At 36.2% G+C, this 21,395-nt stretch overlaps 2 long non-coding RNA genes across 4 annotated transcripts; both read right to left on the bottom strand.

The window, feature by feature from the left end:
• Window positions 1-10,992: 10,992 nt before the first annotated feature.
• Window positions 10,993-15,346, bottom strand: LOC112727250 (uncharacterized). 3 transcript variants are annotated; one of them, XR_011868446.1, is made up of 8 exons: window positions 15,087-15,346; window positions 14,882-15,001; window positions 14,511-14,565; window positions 14,181-14,225; window positions 13,555-13,639; window positions 13,200-13,238; window positions 12,622-12,771; window positions 10,993-11,906 (listed from the first exon to the last, which is right to left on the bottom strand). It is a non-coding gene; the product is annotated as an uncharacterized lncRNA (long non-coding RNA). The 3 variants fall into 3 exon arrangements; XR_011868444.1 differs by lacking the exon at window positions 10,993-11,906 and adding an exon at window positions 13,351-13,395 and having other exon boundaries at window positions 12,404-12,771; XR_011868445.1 differs by lacking the exon at window positions 10,993-11,906 and having other exon boundaries at window positions 12,404-12,771.
• A 492-nt stretch (window positions 15,347-15,838) lies between these two features.
• Window positions 15,839-17,072, bottom strand: LOC112729207 (uncharacterized). The gene is made up of 2 exons (XR_003166406.3): window positions 16,829-17,072; window positions 15,839-16,640 (listed from the first exon to the last, which is right to left on the bottom strand). It is a non-coding gene; the product is annotated as an uncharacterized lncRNA (long non-coding RNA).
• Between the last annotated feature and the right edge of the window lie 4,323 nt (window positions 17,073-21,395).

Below are 21,395 nucleotides of genomic sequence, written 5' to 3'. Positions count from 1 at the left end.
AATCATAGCAACATGGGATGATTTGATCAATAAGTTCTTAACCATGTTCTTCCCATCACAGAGGTTGGCAAAGCTGAGACATGACATCCAGACTTTCATGCAGAAAGACAAAGAATCCCTTTATGAAGCTTAGGAGAGGTATATTGAGAAAGTATCCTCCGGATATGTTTGCTGACGGGGTGTAACTTCAAATTTTCTATGATGGGATCACTCCTACTTCAAGGAATTTATTAGACTCCTCAGCTGGAGGATCTTTACACATGAAGACAACTGAAACATCTTTGGAATTAATTGAGATAGTGGCCAATAATCAGTATTTGTATTCCTCTAAAATAGCCATGTAGAAAGGAGTAATGGAACTAGACACATTAGATGCTATTCTAGCACAAAACAAGGCTATGTCTCGGCAGATCAATTCAATCACTAAGCAACTTGGACACATGCAAGTCTCCACCGTGGGAATACAAGGCATCACTTATGACATGGGAGGAGAAGTTCTTGACAGTGAAGTTTTAGAGTCATTTCATCATGATCAACCCCTTGTTGAGCAAGTCAATTATTTGAGAAATTCCTCTAGGCCACACAATGACCCATTCTCTAAAACCTATAACTCTGGATGGAGGAACAACCCTAACTTTGGATGAGAAAATCAAAATCGAGAGACTAATAACTTCAACAACTTAATAACCTTCACTAACCACCTCCCACACAACCATATCAAAACACACAAAAGACCACCCCTTTAGAAAATACCTTAGAAAAACTCACCCAATATACCTCCACATTCATCCACCAAATCACCAATTTCATGCAAGAGACTAGATTCTCCATCCAAAACATAGAAGTGAAATTGAGTCAACTTGCCAAACAATTTGCAGAGAAACCCACAAATTCTTTTTCTAGTGACATCATCCCTAATCCAAGAGAAAAATGCATGGCCATTAGCTTGAGGAGTGGAAGGATGGTTAGCAAAAAGGATCGAGATCCCACTGAAGCACACAATGAGGACGTTGAAGAGGAAAAGCAAAGAAAAGAGACCATTGGTCATGAACCAAGAATTCAAGATCCAAAGGAGAAGGAAACAGTGCCTCCTTACTAACCAAGAATTTCTTTCCCTCAAAGGCTAAAAAAACAGCACCTTGATGGACAATTCTCCAATTTTTTGGAAGTGTTCAAGAAGCTTCACATCAACATTTCATTTGTAGAAGCTTTAGAACAAATGCCTTTTATGTTAAATTCATGAAGGAGTTGCTATCCAAGAAGAGGTCCTTGAAGGGAGATGAAACTGTGCTAATGAACAAGAAATATAGTGCCATAATTCAAAGTAATTTTCCAAGAAAGATGCAAGATCTAGGGAGATTTCAAATTCTATGCACCATTAGAAGCATAACCTTTGGAAAAGTCTTATGTGATGCAAAAACAAGGCTATATCTTAGCATATCAATGCAATCACTAAGCAACTTGGACACATGCAAGTCTCTACCGTGGGAACACAAGGCATCACTTATGACATGGGAGGGAAAGTTCCTCATAGTAAAGTTTCAGAGTCATTTCATCATGATCAACCCCTTGTTGAGCAAGTCAATTACATAGAAAATCCCTCTAAGCCACACAATGACTCATTCTCTAAAACCTACAACCCTGGATGGAGAAATCACCCTAATTTTGGATGAGAAAATCAAAACCAAAAGAACAATAACTTCAACAACTTAATAACCCTCACCAACCACAATTACCTGCCACACAACCATCTCAAAACACACAAAAGACCACCTCTTTAGAGAATGTCTTAGAAAAACTCACCCAACACACCTCCACATTCATCCAACAAACCACCAATTTCATGCAAGAGACTAGATCCTCCCTCCAAAACTTAGAAGTGAAAGTGATTCAACTTGCCAAAAAATTTGTGGAGAAACCCACAAATGCTTTTTCCAGTGACACCATCCCTAATCCAATAGAAAAATGCATGGCCATTAGCTTGAGGAGTGGAAGGATCGTTAGTAAAAAGGATTGAAATCCCACTGAATCACACAATGAGGACGTTGAAGAGGAGAAGCAAGAAAAAGAGACCGTTGTCCAAGAATTGAAGCTTCAAAGGAGGAAACAGTGGCTCCTTACTAACCAAGAATTTCTTTCCTTAAAGGCTCAAGAATCAGCACCTCGATGGACAAATCTCTAACTTTTTGGAGGTGTTCAAGAAGCTTCACATCCACATTCCATTTAAAGAAGCTTTAGAACAAATACCTCTTTATTCTAAATTCATGAAGGAGTTACTATCCAAGAAGAGGTCCTTAAAGGGAGATAAAACTGTGCTAATGACAAAGGAATGTAGTGCCAGAATTCAAAATAATTTTTCAAGAAAGATGCAAATCCAGGGAGCTTTTAAATTCTATGCACCATTAGAAGCACAACCTATGAAAAATCCTTATGTGATCTAGGTGCTAGCATCAATTTAATACTTTTATTTGTGATGAAGAAGCTACAAATCAAAGAGGAGCAACCAACAAGGATAGCATTATAAACGGCAGATAAATCTATGAAATATGCACGTGGAATAGTTGAGAATGTCTTGGTCAAAGTGGGGAGATTTTTCCTCTAAACAGATTTTGTGATTCCTAACATACAGAAGGATGAAAATACTTCTACTATTCTAGGGATACCATTCTTAGCCACTGGAAGAGCTCTAATAGATGTGAACAAGGATGAATTAATATTGCCGGTACATGATGAGAATTTAGTTTTTCATGTCTTCAAAACCATGCATCATTCAAGTGGGAAGGAGAATTGCATGAAGGTTGAATCAATTGATCCAAGCCTCCAAGAACTCCCTAATGAAGCACCTTTAACGACTCCACATTATTTCTTGAAGGGAAAAGAAGAAACAAAGGTGGTGCAACAAATTAAAGACACAAAAGAGGCTAACAAGAGTTTGCAACCTAAGCCTCCCTTTGAAATCAACAAAACTCCCCTTGACATCAAACCTAAGTTTGGTGTTAGGAGTGCATCATCAAATGAAGAAACGAAAGTTGTAACACCCTACCACTATAAGCCTTACCTCTAGCCGTAAAGCAAAGGGCGATAAAGACCCACTCTAAGTTTGGTGTTAGGAGTGCATCATCAAATGAAGAAACGAAAGTTGTAACACCCTACCACTCTAAGCCTTACCTCTAGCCGTAAAGCAAAGGGCGATAAAGATCCATGATAGTTCTAAAGCTCATACGATAATATATATAATCAAGAAATATTATACACTAGAAGCCCAATAAAGGAATAAAAGCTCAAAGACGCAGAAAATAGAGGTACAAAAATGCGAATTGTTCACACACGATAACTAAACGTGTAGGCACAAGAGATAAACAGAAAAAAAGAGTAAACAAGTATATATATACACACACACACACAAAAGAGGACTAGCCATAGCCTGTGGAGTTTATGCCGGCTAATCAAAATAGAAATACAACAGAGTTTTGATGTTTAAAATAACTAACATCTTATCTATCAAGTTTTTAAATTACATGACTCTAAGGCAACAAAATATACAAAATTGAGAGACTACAAAAGTAAATCAAAACAGAAAGTTGAACCATCTTCCGCTCTGTCACCATCTACAAACTCACCGAGGTGGGTTACGACCTGCATTTAAAAAACAACAACATATGGTATAAGAACCGAAGGTTCTCAGCATAGTAATAGTGCCCAATAGATAAGATTTAAGGTTCTGGAAAGCCAAATTCAATCCTAGAACTTCACATCGATACAGAATATTCAAGCTTAATGAAACATATAAATTAAACCATAAACAGGGTAATCTAACTTAAGAAATTTCAATTCTAATAGTCATCCCTGTCCTACAGCCTTCGCCAACCTACTTTCCATGCGATCCCATTGCCACCGCCTACCGATCCTCCTCAAACCCAGCAAAACACAAATAATGCAAGCCAGTAAAGCACAATTAATATACATGTATAGCAGGTAGATCAAGTAGCAATTAGGCATATTTTTCAATTAGGCATAACTCAAATAATCAAAACAAACAAGCATATAGAAGATGCATATGATGAATGTCTATCCTATTTTAGCTCGTGATATCACTTGTCGATTCAAAGTTGCTAACCCGACACATCCTTTCGGATGTAGCCTTTCTACCACGTTCCTAGGATATAGTGTCCGGCTCACTATGTCCCTTGGGACATAGTGCTCGGCTCACTTTTATGTGCAACCCTGGGATATAGTGCCGGCTTACTTTTTCCACCCTGGGATATAGTGCCTGGCTCACTCTTATGCGCTCCCTAGGATATAATGCCTGGCTCACTCTCCACCCCGGGATATAGTGTTTGGCTCAATAAGTTCATCAACCTTAGACTTTCATCAGTCGTCATCATCTTTCTCATCTCAATTCATTCTTAACTCTCGAGTTCTTAGCATTCCTGGGATATAGTGTCCTGCTCACTATCAAGTTCTCATCTCATCTTAATCATCTTCAATTCTTGGGTTCTTTCAGGTTCCCAAATCAAGTATGTAAGATATTGCTCAATTTCCTTCATTTCTCAGTTTTATCATCAATAAAATACACCACAAATCAACTTACACTAATCTCATCCACAAGACTTGCAAAACCTAATCCCCGGCTCTAAGCTCATTGTCTAAAAAACTTATTTTCGTCCACCCAATACGCTCTCAGTCATCCCAAAGCTTAATCATTAGCTAGCGGATCTTAAACAACGATTAAAGAGGTTTAGAAGACTAGAGGAGTGCTTAAAAACACAAAAATCACATCTTTCAGCAAAATAGGGTCATGCGTATGCATGCCAAGTCCCACATACGCATGAGTGTTATTTTGACAAAGTTACGTACGCATACATCATCCGCGTACGCGAGAGTTCAAAACAGAAAAGGGTTGCCGCGTACGAATGTTAACTTTTGCGTACTCATGGGTGTAATTTTTTAGCTTTTTCGCGTACGTGTGCCAGTGCTGCGTACACGTAGGGGTGTTCAAAATCGATCCGGACCGAACAACACGACTAACCGAATCAAAAAAACTGAAAACCGAACAAACCGAAAGCCTAAAAAACCGAAAAAATCATGTTTTGCTGTTTTTACTATGGTTCGATTTGATTTTTGGTTCTGACACTAAAAATCCTAACCGAACCGATTCACTAAAAAACCCTAACAAAACCAATCCCCCCAAACATGACCTAAACCTAACCATCGCTTAAAACACTCACTATGCACTCTCTACTCTTGAAGGAACCCACTTTCAGCACCTTCCAGCCCGCGTGAATCCACTTCCTTCTAGCACCTCCCAGTGCCAGCAAACCCCTTCCTCCCACCACCTTCCAACGCTGCCGAACCCTTCCTCCCAGCACCTCCTTACGGACAGCACCACCCTTGCAGACACTGCACCACCCGGCAGTCAGCACCACCCCCGCTGCCATCCACAACACTGTTTCTAGCCTCGCAAACAGCACTACCCAGCCACCCACAACATTATTTCTGGCCTCGCGGAAAGCAACCCAGCCACCGAGTCAAGTCAGATATGGAACCTCCGAGTCAAGTATTCAATATCTGTTCAATAATCATGATTCATTATTGTTGATTGTTGTTCATTGTTGTTTAGTTTCTGTTTCAGTGTATATTTGTTGCTGATTGTATTCATTGTTTAATTTATTTGTTGTTGATTTACTAAAATTACTTCTGATTGTTGTTCACTGAATGTATTGTTCAATGTTCAATGTATTTGTTGTTGTGTTTGTGTATCTGTTTACTGGCTAAGTATGGATCTCTTATCTCGGTGATATCCAACATTGTTCTATTTGTGTATCTGGTTGCTACACCATCAAAGTCCAGCACGAAAGGAAGCAAGAAGAGGCGTTAATCATCGCAGATTAGGACATCTTGCAATTGAAAAATTGAAAGATGGTAGAGCATGACATTCTGTCATTGGTCAGTATTTACCTAGTTAGATCAAAATATTGTTGGAATTTGTCGAATGGATTCAGACATTAGCGAGAGAACTAATTTTGTTTACTTCATAGCCTGAATAATTGTTTTTTTTAGTTCCCACTGTATGGGATGGATGTTAGCAATCAAAGTTGTATTTACTGATCATGATATCTGGAAAGCTGTTTTTGGTTTGAATACCATATATTTAGAACTCTCTATGGATGAATCATATGCCACAATATGAAAATTAATTATTTCCAATGGCCTTTTTCATCCTTCCTTCTAGTCTATTCCAGAGTATACTAGGTGTTTTGTTTTGTTTGCTTGCTTTAGAACTCTATGAGCTAGTGGCCCTTTTCCTCTATTGATTTTAGGACTTTAAAATATCAAACCAAACATGTTATTACACATTTTTCAATATCTCATTCTGATGATAGAGTCATAAATTATTTTTACGTAAATAAAAAAGAAAGACATCTCGCTTTCAGGTTTTCTCCGAATTATATAGTTTTGGAGTTCAAAACAAATTCAAGCATTACATTCCTTCTATCCGAACTGATTACCTCCAGTTTGGTATCATGCTTCACAAATGGAAAATGATGATAATAAAAGACTGTAGTAGTGTTCATTGACTGCATTCCTATTATGTACGAATGACCTAATGTGTTGAGAAATACAGTTCTTTGTGGTTTTATTATTAGTTTCTATTTTTTATTTTTTTTTGCTTTTGATTGTTGTTCATTTGATGTTGTGGCTTTGCTTCTAAAATAGTATAGCAGGTTTTTTTTTAATTGATTGAAAAAATTGAACAAACCGAACCAAACCAAACCGATTTTAATTGGTTTGATTTGGTTCAGATGTTCTCATAAAAATGAATCAAACCAAACTGCAATTGAATTAAATGATTGGATCGGATGACTTTTCTCTAAAAAACTAAACCAAACCGCACTGCAAACACTCCTACTGGGAGAAAGGGTTCGGCGGCACTAGGAGGTGGTGGGTGGAAGGGGTTTGCATGGGCTGGGAGTGGGTGGTGCTGGCTGTTGGGAGAGTGGGAGGCCGAGTGAGTTTCACGAGGTGAGAGTGCAGAGTGAGAGTGAGTATTGGCGGCTAGGTTAGGTCACATTGGGGGGAGGGAAGAGTTGGTTTTGTTGGGTTTTTTGTGAACCTGTTCAGTTTGGTTCGATTAGAAATTTCAGTGTCAGAACCAAAAACCGAACCAAACCACAGTAAAAATAGCAAAACATGATTTTTTCAGTTTTTTGGTTTTTGGTTTGTTCGGTTTTCAGTTTTTTCGGTTTGATTGGTCGATTTTGTTCGGTCCGTATCAGTTTTGAACACCCCTACCTCATAGCACCTCCTCACTGGTAGCAACGGCCAGCACTACCATCGCGGGCCCAGCACCACTCCCGCCACCACCCACAGCACCATTTCTGGCCTCGCGGAGATAGCACCACCCAGCCACCCACATAATCGTTTCTGGCCTCGCCGACAGCACCCAGCCACCAAGTCAAGTCAGATATGGAACCTCCAAATCAGGTATTCAATTTATGTTCAATAATCATTGATTTATTGTTTTTCAATTTCTACGACTTGTTTACTTTACCAATGAAATACATCTTTTCATGCTTTTTCCACCATAAAGAATTCATTCGTTCTATACCGTATCAGTTTATCTGCAATCCTCTTCTGTTGTAGATTTCAGCTTAGTTCTACAAATATGGTTTCATCTTGTTTGATTATGGTGTCCGCTTATCGTGTTCACTTTGCAAAGTTGTTCTTGTTAACTATAAATATTTTTGTTTTTAAGATGGAGTTGTTTTCCCTTGTCCCTGTATTTGGAGCAATTTGTTTCTTATTCTGAGTTCCATTAGAAAATTGATGAATGAGATTGAGGCCTGGGCACACATTGTAACTTTTAGAATGTGAAAATTGGTACTTTGATTTCTAAGGGGAAAACAAATATTATGCAATATATACTTAATTAACCATGCATCAGGCTGAGATTTACTTGTTTACTTGTTGTTGATTTACTGAAATTATTTCTGATTGTTGTTATGTTGTTCACTATTCATGGTTCAATGTTTAAGTTCAGAAGATGTCCTTAACAATTAAAATAGAAAGCTCTTCCTCTTTTGCATATGATAGTTGTTAAATGTTTTCTAAAAATATAATCCACTTAAGAATCAATTTAACATGTTTTAATCTTCAAATTATATTAAACCTACATAGGGTTTATTTTAATGTTTATATGAAAATATAATTATTTTCTTTATTATTAGAATGTATAACTATATTAGAATATTTTTTATTGGTGCTATATTATTATTATTATTATTATTATTATTATTATTATTATTATTATTATTATTATGTAACTGCTTTTTAATTTTAGGTTGGTTTGAGTAAAGAAGTTTAGCTGTTTTGTTGGAGAAGACACCATAACGTGGCTATCTTTTGCTTTAAATTTATATTTATTTTTTGTTGGGTTGGCTATTGAACTTTTAAACTTCTTTAATTGTCGTATTTTAATTTTTTTTTTTGTCGTTGAATTCTATTGGATCAAGACTTTGTTAGTTATTGTGTATTTGTGTTTGTTGATTTCAATGTTATGACTTTGTGAAATAGTATGGTAGTATTTTTTTTTTTTTGAATTGATTGAAAAATCGAACAAACCGAACCAAACCAAACCGATTTTAATTGGTTTGATTTGGTTCGGATAGCCTCGGTAAAAAAATTGAACCAAACCGAACTGCAGTTTAATTAAACGATTGGATCGGATGACTTTTTTCTAAAAAATCGAACCAAACCGCACTGTAAACACCCTTACTTGACAGTAATAGTTTGCACCCATATTTATATGTGTTTGTACATAAGAAATATATAATTTACACTTATATTTATCATAATTTATACATATAAATTAGGGATAAGTATTATTTTGGTCCCTAACGTTGAGGGTCAGAATCGAAACCGTCCCCAACGTAATTTCTGATTTAGAATCATCTTTAACATTTTTTTCGTAATAAAATCGTCCTTTTTAATAAAATTTTTAATTTTATTCCTAAACTACCCCTACTTTAATAAAAAATTATAAAATTTTAAAAAAATAAAACAACGCGTGTGTGTGGGGGGAGCAAGGGGAAAGGATGCGGGGGGTGGGGGTGGGGGAAAGGGGAGAGGGAGAGGGGGAGGGGGACGGCGGCGGCGAAGCTTGGAGCCGCTGTCGCCGTCGTCGTTAGGATCGCGAGGGAGAGAGGAGACGCGAGCCACTACCACCGCCTCGCAACCTCGCCGCCTCCACCTCGCAACCTCGCCGCATTGCCGCCTCGCCACCTCGCAACCTCGCCGCCTCGCCGCCTCATCTGCATTGCTTTCTGCTTCTGCATCTTGTTTCTGCTTTCTTGCTTTCCTGCTTTATTGCTTCTGCTTCCTTGCTATCTGTTTCTGCTTCTTGGTTTGGTGTTGGTGGTGGTGTTGGTGTTGGTGTTGGTGGTGGTGTTGGTGTTGGTATTGGTGGTGGTGGAGGAGGTAATTGTGCTGGTAGTGGTGAGGGTATTTTTGTCCGAAAAAAATTAAAAGGACGATTTTAATACGGAAAAAAACGTTAAGGATGATTCTAAATCGAAAATTACGTTGGGGACTGTTTCGATTCTGACCCTCAACGTTAAGGACCAAAACAATACTTATCTCTATAAATTAATATAATTTATATCTATATTTTCTAAAATTTACACACATGACAATTTAGTATTTATAATGGGTATATGATAACTAAAATTATTAAAAATCGATGCCCCAAAAATTTCTCATTTATATATACTTTTCTTAAAATTATATTAGCCGGATTTGGCCTAAAAATTAAAATTGGTTCATAAGAAAGAAAAGTTGACCCAACACTTTATGAAACTATTAATTATTATTTGTTTAGAAGAACTATATAGTAATTTATTTACTATATAAAAATATTAAGAAGGGTAATTCATGTATTAATCTGATTTCTGTAAAACCAGGTTCTTTTCGTTTGCTTTTTCAACAGAATAAACTACAATCTGCATGAACATGAATACTATGGCATGTAACTGTACTCTCTCAATCGATAAAACCTTCAACTTATATTATATATTGTGGATAACTTTCTTAAGCTCTTAATAAATCCATTATTAACATCTCTTGACACGAAGCCAATAAGAGAAGCTTTTTTCAAAATCCTATTTTTAATTATTGATTCATTTTATTTTCATTGGTTTCAATAAAGTATAAAATATCTGGTATAATAATATTCTATACTTTAAAGAAATCCACAGTTTGGTTCAGATCCATTGTTTCAAACAACATATCTCGTGTGCTTAATTTAAATAATGTAATTATTGCAAGGGAGAGGGTTGACGAAGATGTTACAATTCACAAAACATCGGCGGATCAAATCAAATAATAATTCATAGTGAAATGAGTGTCGATCCCACGAGAATTAACGGATTAAGCAAGCAAAATCAATCGATTAATCTAGTCAGATTAACAAATTAAGATTTTAAAAGGCTTTAAGCATAAACAACAATTAAACGAAGCAAAACAAAAGTAAATAGTGAGTGTGAAAAAATATATGATTAAAAAAGTTAAGGTTTCAGAAATGTTAGTCATCCGAATCAACACTTTTCACTTTTTACTCTAATCATACAACAATTCTTTTATGGCAAATCATTAATAATTAAATTTCAATTCCTTGGTAATTCAATTTCTCTTTAACATAATCAAACGCTAATCCCTTAGTCACTTAATTAAAAAAAAAAAAAAAGAGGTAAGCACGTCTCTGATTTATAAAATCACACAATTCATAAGAATTTAGCCTAATTAATTTTATGTCACTTATCAATCCAGTTTTAAAACTTAAGAATTATGAGAATCGGTTTTCAAGCTTAATTCAATTAATCACTTTCCTAAGAGATTAAGAAAATTCAAGTCAGAGAAGAATTGTTTCCCAACATATTCAAATCCTTTGAGGTGAAGAACGAAAACCATTTCTTAAAGAGGAATCAATTGCATCAATTAGAAGTAGAAAAGTTATTGCATTAATCCATAGAACTAACAGGGCTCCTAACCTTAACTGAGGAGAATTAGAAACTTATGTTCGTCCTTGCAATCCTTAAGAAAATAAAACTCAAAAGCACTGAAGCAGAGAAGATGTTAGAGCATTCTTCCCTTATATACTAACCCTAAAGACAGAAAATTCAAATTCAAACTTCTAAATTAAATTCAGAAATCAAATAGAATAAAATCATTTTTCTAATTATTTGCCACCGAGAAAATCTCTTCCTTAATTGCTTGCGATCTTTAATAACTATCATCATTAATGGGCTTGTGATTGATCCTTCAAAGGGCTGAGAAGTTGAAGATAGAAGGTCTTGGTTTGAGATTCTAGAGGAGGCAGCAAGACCTACGTAATACGTGGCTTGTTCCAAGTTATACGTGATATGAAGAATTGATCCAGGAATGTCTTCTGTGGGCTCACGTACAACGTGAAGTGGGCTACGTTGTACGTGAGCCAATTTTTCTTCAATGTGGCCTTATGAGGTGCCCAGGCGTTGTACGTGGTGAATTCCACGTACTACGCAAAAATCAATGCGCGTGAGGCGTACCTCACGTGTACGCGTAACGTCTCAAAAATCCTTTGTTGTGCGTACGTGTGCTGTAAGCGTACGCGTGACAGCTGCGTTGTACGTAAAATCTCCAGTGTACTATGTGAAAGGTGATAGTCACGCATACGTGTGACATGTGAAATTCCTCCTAGGTAGTACATGGTGGTTTTCAAGTTGCACCCCCTTCATATTCTCCTTCCAATAAGCTTTCTGTCTTTCACAGAAAGTATTCTGCTTGTTATTGTTTGTCACAAATAACTTTTTGTTTGTTGCTCTCTAGCCTCCTTTTTGTTTTGTTTCTTTTTGTTTTTCTTCTAAAATTTTCTGTAATCAATAAAATTCAAAGTAATATCCATTCCAATCTTAAATTCATTGATTATTCAAAAAAATTCTTAATAAATCAATTAAAATAAAGAAGAAAAAACACCACAGATGCGCACGCATCAAGGGTTCAAACTTCATGTACAAATTTTTTTTTTATTTGTTCATTTTTACTGATGATTTTAAGTTTGTGTGGGGAGTGAGAGTGACCATGAATGTGAATTAAATAAATAAAGGAGCGACTAACAAGTCTTGTGAAAAAAAATAGTTAAATTGTAATTTTGTAGGAAAAAATTTTGCATGGTATAGGGGCACATATTTTTTGGAGTAATTCTTAATTTTATTATATAACAGTTTTACAGTATAGTTTTACATGTCAAATTTATTCATAAAAGTTTTTTACTCTACTTTTTCTCTGGAACTAAATATAAACTAGATGAAAATAAGTGTTTACAAATGTTTTTAGAATACTCATTAAATATATTTTTGAAACATAAGGATTTCTTGTACATAAGCCTAGAAACTTGTATAGGAAGTAATCTCAAAATTCATGTTACCTCACTTTTAGTGATCTCTCTCAATTGAGTGGCTTGTTTGTTTTAATTCTCGATATAATATCTACAACCATAAGTTTCTATGAAAATGAACTAAATAACTATAACATAAGAAACCCACAACCATAAACTTTTTATGAAGGTATACAAATTAATAATGTTACCTATTTACACCTTATTACCCAGCAAGGCTGCAAAATGTGCAAGTTTCTGTATCTTTTCGTAATTGCGTTTCGCAATCGTCTCTTTTTCGAATATGGCATCCGACAGAACAACGGCTGATGCTCCCCGCGAAATATATTCCTCAATAGAGTCTGCAAGCAATTAGAGATTAAGACATTCATTTTCAATTTTTATGAGAATGATTAACAACAACAAACTTCAAGAACTACCTATATTGATTCCCTGAGAAGCAACCATAGAGACATGAGGAAAAGGCTTCTTGAGTAAATGGTCGATTATAAGAAATTTTGAAAAATATAACACACTTGATGCTTGTGTTTAATTGTATTAATACAAGAACAAGAATGTACAATGAAAACTATCAGCACAGATCTAGAAAAAAATTGGAGCCGGGATTACGAGATTAGTGCAACGCTCCTATGAGCCGAAAAGCAGATGACAAAATGCAAAGCAAGAAAACCAAAAGTGTATACTCCTCCGTGCAACAACATACACACTTTATCTATATTATTTGAATGTTCTTCAATATAGTAAACTAAATAGAACATAAAAAGCTAACCTTGACAATTTTAGCTCCTGCTTCACATACAGACAGTATCTTCATTAAGAACAATAAATCAAGATCAAATGAATGCTCAAAAAGATGCACAAGGTATGGAAATTAAGGAAGCAAGAATTCATGTTAATCGGATCTCCAAATTGAGCCTTACTTCAGTTGGAGTCATTGTGCCAGGAATGTATAAAACTTCACCATTCTGAATGTAATACATAACGTCGTGGTAATCGATCGGAGCAAAAAAAAAGAAATAAAGAAAAAGAAAAAGAAAATGAAAGAAATAACAAAACACTGTGACCAAGCACTAGCAGTTGTTATGTGACATCTTAATATAGTAATAAGATCTGCAAATTCAAACCTTAACAATTGCTGGACTCATCAAAAATTTTATGCAGCTTTTGCATCCTCAATCCTGAGAACATTCCCAACCTAGGAGCAGATATCTGTTTGATTCAGACAACTGTTGAGTAGAAATGTAATATCATGTAATGATTATCTTAAATGGGAGCCTTTTTTCATTTCTTCAAATTGTTTAGAGTTAACATTGAGTTTTGATGATCTATATGTAATAAAAAATTACAAATCATAAGAATCTGAAATAAAATTGTTTTACAAGCTAGTAAATACCCAACAATTTCATAAATACCCAACAATTTCAAATGTCTCAACTTTCAATTGTTTTCCAAAATTTGCAGAAGTAGGCTAATACAGTTATTATGTTAGTAATAATCCAAAGGAAAACATTTTGGCTATGAAGAATTTCACGAAGACAACGAGACGACAACAGCGTATTGACTATTTGATGCTTCAACCAGCATATTGACTCAGTGGTACAGAAAACAATCTCAAATTTCAACAAAACGAGACAATGCAATGATGTTTTCTCCATATCATAAAACTTAATGTAGGTTCATGTGAAGATACACTAAACAAAGAATATTGATGCAGAAAGAGAAACCAGAAACTTAAAGGGTGCAAGCATACTCCGAGTGACGTAGTCAGGTGCTCCTTGACCAGCTGGTTTAGAACCTAAAAAGACCAGAATTAGAACAAATGAATTCTAAAACACAGTTCTACAAGTAAAGTGATCAACCAGAAAAGATTAAGTAGACAACCTCAAAAGAGAAAACAAAATAAAAGCGATGAGAAACACACTACAAAAGACACAAGAGTTGAGGACATTATGCTAAATATGTCCTAATTCATTTTGATCAGCTTATAAATATATCCATGCAATTGTCCCTAAACTTCTTTTTTTTTTCATTCAAAATAAATCGATAAACAAAATAAAAAGAATATGTAGAGAAAACTCACAAGTGAAATGCCATCTGCTATTGCAGCATTTGCAGCTTCATAGGCCACTTCTGCACTGTATGAAAGTGAAAAAGAAAAATTAAGGTCAAGGGTAACTGTGATTGAATACATTTATTCATAGGGTTAGTCTTTCTTAGCACACTTTTGATTAAACTCCAATACATTATCAATATTATAAAAAAAACAAGTTAGAATTAACATCTACCACCAACTGAAGCAAACAAGAAGCATGAATGAAATCTGACATCCACACAAATATATTATTAAATAAAAAAAAGGTAGTCTTGGCAAAGTATGTTAAGAAAAATCAAAATTGAAAATATGAAAAAAAAAACCATTAAATAAAAAAGAAGAGCAGAAAAAAGAGAAACCTGTTAGCTCTGAGGCAAGCTATGACACCAGAATTCTCAATCTGGAAGATTGTTTTGTCAGGTGAAGATGCTGAAATTGAAAGATAAACAACCTGAGGCTGTTGTGCTCTGCATAAAACTCTACCACACACAAGAAGAAGAAGAAGAATAAGAAGAGTGCCATTAGCAGAGTGGCCATTGTAATTGTAATTGTACACTTCTTTACTTGTGTTTACGTGCTCAGCTAAAAGGAATTAACAGCTTATCCATATGCAAGTTCCTGGTATAAATCCAAAATATCAAAATCTAATACAACATTGGAATTTGGGATCAGAGTTTGGTTTGGTTTTATTTATATCTATCTATGAGACTTTATGTACTTTTTCTTTTTGGGAGGATTGTATATTGACATGTGTGTTTCATACTTTCATTAGATAAGGTAACCATTCTACCACCTTTGGCTTCAATGGAATCGTGAACAAGTTCGCCATCATCTTTGTAATCTTGAGTTAAAGCTTATTGAAATTAAAAGGAAAAATTATATGTTTATTGGACTAAATAAAAATTATTATTATTATTAATGATACACAGTGATTTTTTAACTTTGTGTTCTATTTTTTTCTAATTGCTTATTTGACTAGAGTGATATATTGTTTATTTTCAATTTCCCTTAGTTTATAGAATATGAAAATATTTCTCTTTAATTTTGAATTCCTTTGGCTTACTAAAATCTATTTTCTAAGTTTTCTCTTGAAAAAAGAAAGAAAGACCAATGTTATCAAAAATATTTAAACATTACTAACTGCATAATTTAACCTTTAAATCAATATTTCTTTTTAATATACAATTTGGATACCATCTAAATTCTAATGGCAAGATTGAAACATGAGATGAGAGCATTGCACTAATTCAATTTCCAAAAGAAGTTAGCCTCAAACTCTGGTTCTTTGTAGAATGTACTTTATATACATGATTCTAATCAAGATAAAGTTTTGGAAGAATTGTTTATTAATCTTCTTTCATATCAACATATTCGGATGGTACAATTGCAATACAAAAAATATACATATATAATAACACATTGGAAAACTCCACCAAAATCAAGTTACATAAGTTATATGTCAAATTTAAAAACAAAATGCTATTCTATAACGGTAGAAATACCAGTGGCATGTCCTCTTGATGGTGGTAAGATACTTTGCAATTTTTTAATCATTTGATCTAGATCCTTCAACTTTTCTTTCTGACTAGCCTTCAGTAAAAAATTTTCCATCATTGAAAATGAAGCAGTGCTCATATGTCTTCCTCTTTCTAACAATTGTTTGGAGCACTCAAAAGCTTCTTGCACCAAACCCCAGGAGCATAATCCAGTGACTAGAAGATCCAAAGCATGAGAATGAGGACAATACCCTCTCTCAACCATGTATTTTCATAAACTCAAATCCAAATTAACACGAGAATTTTGGCAGAAATATTTCATTAGTGTCACAACTATTCTTATTTTCAAAACAAAATTCCTTTTAGTCATTGTCTGGTAAAGTTCACTCACACCTTCAATCCCCTTTGTCTTCTTCAACCCAAAGAACAATGTGTCGTAAGTTAACCCATCAAACTCAATGTGTTTCTCAACCATCTCATCCATCAAGAAAACCTTGGCACCATCTTCACAAACACAGATCTAGCCTCCGTCATTTGCCTCTGAGTGCAAAACGCTTTCAAAAGCACATTAAACTCATCAGTTCCAAACACCTTCCCTACAAACACATCATGCTCCATCCTCCTAAAAGAATCAAAATGGGGTTGATGTAGTTTTTGGTTCCCTTCCATGACATATTTGAAACAAAAATCACTCTTGATAACAAAGTTACATATAAAGAAGAGAAGTAAATGTACATGGAGTTTGTAGAGAGTATGAAACAATTGTCTAATTTCGATGAAGAAAGAAGAGGTAGAATCAAAATGAGTTACCTTGCGGTGGCTGGTGGGGAGCAATTTTAGTGGCACCACGGCAAAGTGATTCTCAAACTTTCAGCTGATCATTTATTTATTGAAGTTATAAAACTTTTGAAAATAATTTACAAAGTTTTTTTTATTTATCTAGGTAACCCACATATTTGAAATCTATTCAAAAGTTTATATCTGTAAATGAAGGATAATGCTAGGAGTGTTCAAATCTAAATCAGACCAGTCATAAAAAAAAAATTTTAATCAGACAAAAAGAAAGGCAAATCCAAATCAAAATAAACCACTCAATTTTGAATTTTTTTTATTTTGGTTTGGTTTTTATGCGGTTCAGTTTATGATTTGGATTTTTAAAACCAAACTGCAATACAAGTTATGTATAAACAACATTAATATAACCCTAATTTATCATGCTGTCTTGCACTGCAAACTCCCTCTAACAAAACCCTCCAACACAAGAGAGCATGATAAATTAGGGTTATGCAAGGTTCTGAATACGAACCAGTCATCAAACCATTCTAGCTACTGATTTATTGGTTTAATCGGAATAATTATTTTATAATAAAATAATAAATAAAATATAAATAAACGCATTGAAACATAATTATAATCTAATATAAATTTTAAAATGTGATCCAAATTAAAAATACTTCATCAACCACAATGTAATAATTTCATCTAAGTACAAACTCGAATGTCAAATAACAAAAGAAATAACCAAACATGAAATGTCAACATTAAAATTTATCATCATTAATAAAAATCCGCAAAAACTTGCTACAAAATTGCTTTGTTGAGATTATCTTCAACTCCATTTTGACATCTTGGACCAAAAGAATCAAGAATCACACGGAGTCAAGGACAATCTCAATCTTAAGAATCATAACAATCACTTGGCAAATTAACAAGAACAAGACCAGAATAGAAAATCTAACTACCAAATAACAATGTTACGTGGGTAACCTGAAGTTAATGGGTTGGGCTTGTGAAACTGGCCCATGCGATGAGTGGAGATAGTCTTCGACTAGACTTGCGTCTGGGAGCTGCCATCCGACTTGTGTATGTGAAAGAATGGGGGGTGGTACCTACAAAGACACTCCAATGCCTAAGTTAGCAAAGGGTTTTAGCAGGTTTAGAGAGTATTGGAACTTAGAGATACCTGAGGGGTGTTAGTGTATTTATAGTGGTGAACCAATAACCACCGTTGGAGTAGTTCCACCTTTTTAGGCGGATAATCGTCCCTTTATCTTAGGGAAGTTGAGATATGGCTCCTGGAAGTGGGTTGCGAGATTTTAGGGGCAGTTACTTATTTGAATAAAGGTTATCTGCCAGCTAACCTTTGATCCCGACTTCTTTAGAGTGGAGTGTGTGTCGAATCCGACCTATTATGAGGAGGTCGGTGAAGGCCAATCTTTGGATTGGGCCTTTTATTTTGTCCTGGGCCTTAGTGTTGGGGCAGGGTATGAACAGTGCCCCTACTCGAGTCTAATCTCTTTTAATTATGAGTTGGATTCGAGTATTTGAACTCGGACTTGTAGCCGACATGATTTAGAAACCGACGTGATTCAAAAATTCCAACAGTCACGTCTAATCAAATGTCGCGTCCGTTAGGAGTTTCATATTTACACATAGGGAGCGGTTACGTTGGTAAGGGCGCGTATCTTTAATGATAGCCTCATTTTACTATTTTGCCCCTGGTGTATTTATAAATATTTTTTGCTCTCTTTCTTCTGTTTCTTTCGTTTTCTGAAATTTCTTACTTCAGACCTGTATTTTCTCAAAGAGAAAGCTTTCCTAACCTCCCTACTTGCTGTGACTGCTGTTGCTTCTGTTTTCTCTTTGCGTTCATCAACAAAGGTTAGTTCTCTATCTTTCTCCTTTTATCATTTACGCATGATACCTTCTGTGTGTTTAGAGGGGATTTTTGTATGCTGTGTAGTGAGTATGTTGGTTTAGTCGTCATTATTTTCTCGCCCTTGAGAGAAGTTGTTTAGTCTTTTTAGAGGACCTAAGTATAACCCTCTCCCATTTTCCTTTGTAGGTCTTTTTGCCTTTTCATCTATTTTTTTACTGAAAAAGATGTCTTCTCAAGTTTCCGAATGGGTAGATGTTGCCGTTCTTGGGGAGGAACCCTTAATGGATACAGACTATATTACTGACCACCGCACCCACCATAGGATTTGTGTTCTTGATGAGGATGAACCCAAGTACGAGTTGATTGCTCCGCGTCCTGAGGACCGGGTTTGTTTTGGAAGGGCTGCTGATGCTGACCCTCATTTCTTTTTTATGTACGAGAGTCTTTTTACCCGCCTGGGGGTTTTTCTACCTTTCTCTGACTTTGAGATAGAGGTCCTGAACCACTACCGAGTTGCTCTCACCCAACTTCACCCCAATTCTTGGGGTTTTATGAAGATTTACCAGCTTGTTAGTCGAGAGTTGGATTTTCCGACATCTTTGAGGATCTTTTTCTATCTCTTCCATATGACCAAGCCCTTCAGTTGGCAAAATAATAAGCAACAGTGGATATCTTTTCGAGCCATTCAAGGTTGAAAGATTTTTTCCATCTTTGATGAGTCCTTTCACGATTTTAAGAACTTCTTTTTAAAGTCCTAGCAGTGGAGGGTCACCATCCCTTCTTTCTTGATGAAAATTCTTCTCCCCGTTTTCCTCTATACTGGTTGGAGGCCTCTCCTGTAGAGAAATACGGCCTGGATGACTTGAATGAGGTGGAGGAGGCTGTTGTGGGGTTCTTCCGAGAAGTTTGGGGAAGAGCCCCTTATTTGGATACAAAAAGATTTCTTCAGGGATCTCGTGCGGACCCAACTAGGTAGCTTTATTGTTGCTTTTGATAGTTTCCGACTTGTTATTATCTGTTTCCAACTTGTAGTAGTCTAACTCTTTTTGTTTCCTTCTTTTCAGAAATGGTGAAGAAAGGTTCCAGTGCTTCTTACCAGAAGGTCCAGGATGCTAAAAGAAGGTCGCGGGCGCGGGTTGATGCCACGAGGGCTGTGGGCACTCTTCCCCCTCCTCCTCCTCCTCCCCCTCGTGATTTGGGGACCTCTTCTCGCCCAATTATGGTAACTTCTACTTCTACCTCTTCTCTTCCTTCTCCTACCCTTCCTACCCGTGCTTCCCCTGAACCTGAGAGGAAGAAGCGCAAGACTTCAGGGTCAGGAGCTTCTTCCAGGGATTTTGATGGTCCCCAATTTGTTCGGAATCACGTCTTTCCCCATACTTATATTAATATGGCTGATGCTTCCGTTCGAAACCATCTTAATATCCTGATTCAGGGGAGTGTTCGGGCGGTTGGGGTGTGCACCAAACTTCTTGATATTTTTGAGAATACTCCCTTTAGCTCTTTGGGTTCTACCCAAAAAGTTAAAGAGCTGGAGGGGAGGATTTTTCTTTATCAAGAGGAAGAGAAGAAGCTTTTGGAGGAAGTTGCTGGCTTGAAGGAGGAGAGGTCCCGACTTCAGGAGAGGGAGAAGAAGTTGATGGCCCAATGTGCCATGGCGGAGGGCCTAAAGGAAAAGGCAGAACAGAATTGCATCAGGATCTTCACCAATAACATTGACCTTCAGCGGGAGTTGGAGAAAGGTCGGGAGGTTTATCAGGATCTGGAGGACTCCGTAGCGGAGAGCTCGGAGGAGGCCTGGAGGATCTTTAAGGAACAGGTCGGAGTTATTGCTCCTGGCCTGGACCTTTCTCCTCTGGATCCTAATAAGATTGTGGTGAATGGTGCTATTGTCTCTCCTCCCCGTCCTAAGACGGATTCTGAGCTGAAGACCGGTGGTCAAAGGATTGTAGAATCTCCTCCTCGTGAGGATCAACGAAAGGGATCTCAGCTGACGTCTTCAGGCGTTCTGACTCCTGCTGCTGAAGAGACTGCTCCGTCCTCCCCTGCTACTGACCCGACCTCTATGCCTTCTGGTGATGCTGACCTTCCTGCTGTTTAATTGATTTCTGGCTATTGTGGGGCCCGACCTGTGGGCCCCTTCTTTGAACAATTTTATTATTATTTTATGTGGTGGTAGTTTGTTCTTGACATTTCCTGGCCTTTCATGGCCATAAACAAAAAATGCTTTAATTCATGTTTCCCCTTTTTTGGATAAGGGGTTTTAAGTTTATTTGCTGTTTACATGCTTTCTGCAATTTTTTGGCTGTTTGGTTTTTTTTATGACCATAAAAACCTTTTATATGGGCAGGCTGTGCTTTGTCTAAATTGTCTCATGTTTTCCAAAGATTTTGAGCCTGCTTCTGCTTTTGATTTTTGATGATTTTTCTTTTTTCCCTTTTTTGTATTCCTTATGAATTCAAATTTCTCTATCTGAATTGTTCTTAACTTAGGTTATTTTCGCGATGCATTTCAAGTTTCCTCGGTTTTTCCGACCTGTTAGTCGTTTACGTTTCCGAGTTATTATGATCTACTTTTATAACATCGTTACGCCGACTTGTACCTCGTCGTTTTATCCTGCCAACCTCGTAGGTCAGGCATGGGATTTTCACGTTTTGTCGAGCTTAAGTCGGCGCGTTTCGTAGTAAAAGGATAATAAATTAGTGGAATTTACAAAGA

The sequence above is a fragment of the Arachis hypogaea genome, chromosome 12 (assembly GCF_003086295.3).
Source record: "Arachis hypogaea cultivar Tifrunner chromosome 12, arahy.Tifrunner.gnm2.J5K5, whole genome shotgun sequence".
Lineage (NCBI taxonomy): Eukaryota > Viridiplantae > Streptophyta > Magnoliopsida > Fabales > Fabaceae > Arachis > Arachis hypogaea.
The sequence above is the reverse complement of the archived record's forward strand: the minus strand, read 5'-3'. Positions and strand labels throughout refer to the sequence as shown.